The following is a 2445-nucleotide window of genomic DNA, read 5'->3' as shown; positions in this document are numbered from 1 at the left end:
AAGCTTCACCTACAGTAATTTTCACCTATCATCCTGTATATGGCTCCACCTCCACCAATCAAAATGTTAGTTGCAGGATTCATTTGAAATGTGACGGTACTTAACTGGTTTGATTCATGTTGAATGGTTCTAATGTGTACAAGCATTTACACATCAGGTTCAGTGGATGTTAACTAATAAGAAATGTGTATTTTCAGTAATCTGAGAAGATCAGTTGGCCAGTAGTTTCAACAGCATGTATAATGACTATCAATCTTGTTTGAATTGGTGATCAATCTTGTATAAGATACCAACCCTCTTGGTTTTCCAGTATCGGGAAACCTGATCAGTCGTGCAGATTCACATCCACCAAATGCAGTTAGAAGGTCCTTCTCAGTTGCATTGTATGATAAGTTCTTTATAAAAAGAACCTTAGTCTTTTCACCGCCTATGTAATAAAATAATATTTTTCATTTGAAAATTAACACTTACCCTTTTCTTTCTTGTTTTAATGTTCAATTTCACCTGATTGTCATCCCTGCATACTGCACTGCTGACGTTCATATATCTTTTTGAGAGAACTTAACAAACAGGTTCAAAATTTGCACCTGGAAATCATAAAATATTTCCATATAAACAAACCTTCAATAATACTAACAAGTGGAAGGAGGTGAAAGTCACTCGCTCTGCTCACACAACCAGCACTAGTTAAATTCTATGGGGAAAACATAGTTTTTATTAAATTTTTGAATGAACGAATAAGAAGAAAACTTGAATTAGTCAGATTACCATTTCACACAAATAATTTGCCTTTGTTGCATGTTTGATCACAACTTAAAAAATAATTTGATACATCAATATATTGTAAGTTGAAGGATACCCAGGTACCCACTGCCAAAATGACATGACCCAAGTTTTCAAGAAGCCATTCAAATAATAAAGTTGGCAAGACAGACGGTTGACACTGCATGCACTGTTCCAAAGGCATTTAATATCTGGTGAACTGAAACTGTGTTACTTGTAACAGTATTTATAAAAAGACCTGGTTTCAAATGGCGACTCCCACCAGGTAGCTGGACATCGGAGGTGACCATTATTGTAGTGCAAGTAAATTAACACACATACATCAATATTTTAGCATTGATACGACTCTTAATACATGAATTGATGATAAAATAAATTCACTGCTAAGACAAAAAAATATATGCATGTTTCAGGTACCCAAACTGCACTCCATCCAGTGTTGGAATTACTTGTCCACCGGATGCAAACAAATTGATGGACAAACAACCAAGGCAACTATAAACATGCCCTCTATATTTCATTAGCAGGCATCAAAACCAAATTTAAATCGTAATTTAAACCTGTATTATTATTTAAAAGGTTGAAAAATATGTTTGGTTACTTTTTTGAATTTTTCTTACGAGTAGTCCGTCACCTCAAATTTATTTATTTTTTAAAACAGAACAATAAAAATAAACCCCCGACTGACCAACGAATTTTTTTTCAGTCATGCTACCTGAAACATACAAAAAATTGTTTTCTTTACAATGACAGTGCTAATATTGATTTTTAATATTCCGGCATTTTGAAAAGACAAATGGATAGGGAAACAAAACAGCTTACTTCCCCCACCAGACCTCCGTCCACCACTTCCCCCACTATAGTCTGATCTGGCAGATTTTGCTTTGCTTCCACGACTGCCAGCATAGTCCAAGAACAAGGATGATCCCTCCAAGTCTTCACCTTGATGGTCATTCATCATCTGTTCTACGGCGGCTTCATCATCAAATACAACATAAGCAAATCTGAAATTTGAAATGCAATATATATGTATACATATATCATTATGCACTCATAACCAGTTCACAACACACAAATGCCAATAATGCAAAAAATTGTTCATCTTTAAAAGAACTATCACAAATTCAGACCGCCAAAGCAATACATTACTACCTATTTAACATCAACACTTTTCTTTGAAAATAAACTTTTGAATGCCCTTACATTTCTTTTTTTGTTTAACAGAATCAAAGTCTCACAAAGTGAAAACAATGGATACAGATTATACAAATGTAGTACTAAACCCGATAATAATAGTTCATTACTAGCTGAACAACTGATCATTGATATACAAAGATGAATATCCCTTTACCCTTTGTGAGCGCCATCTGGACGGGAAGGAAGTCTGACTTCTACAGTGTCAGAGAAGAAAGACTTCAAGGAGTCTTCAGTCACAGACTCTGCCAAGTTCTTGACAAAAAGAGTTTTTTCATCATCATCTGAAATAAAGATACATATTACGAATGAGCACAATGCTTAAAACTTTCTGACCCTGTTTTACCTTGTGCATACAACAGGATAAAGGAACAGAGATGGAATTTGTTTGTCGATCACCTGCTGGAGTTACTAGACTATGGTATTTAATTTAAAAAGAAGGTTTGTTTCCATTTTTGTTCCAACTTA

The 2445-nt window shown here is 34.6% G+C and overlaps 1 long non-coding RNA gene across 1 annotated transcript; it reads right to left on the bottom strand.

Annotated features, from left to right (window-relative positions):
• Positions 1–401: 401 nt before the first annotated feature.
• LOC110444288 lies at positions 402–2423 on the bottom strand. Its single transcript, XR_002462229.1, has 3 exons — positions 2135–2423; positions 1606–1787; positions 402–427 (listed from the first exon to the last, which is right to left on the bottom strand). It is a non-coding gene; the product is annotated as an uncharacterized LOC110444288 (long non-coding RNA).
• Positions 2424–2445: the final 22 nt, after the last annotated feature.

This window comes from Mizuhopecten yessoensis, unplaced genomic scaffold (assembly GCF_002113885.1).
Source record: "Mizuhopecten yessoensis strain PY_sf001 unplaced genomic scaffold, ASM211388v2 hete_36083968, whole genome shotgun sequence".
Classification (NCBI taxonomy): Eukaryota; Metazoa; Mollusca; class Bivalvia; order Pectinida; family Pectinidae; genus Mizuhopecten; species Mizuhopecten yessoensis.
Note: the sequence above shows the minus strand (reverse complement) of the source record. Positions and strands in the feature narration are given on the sequence as shown.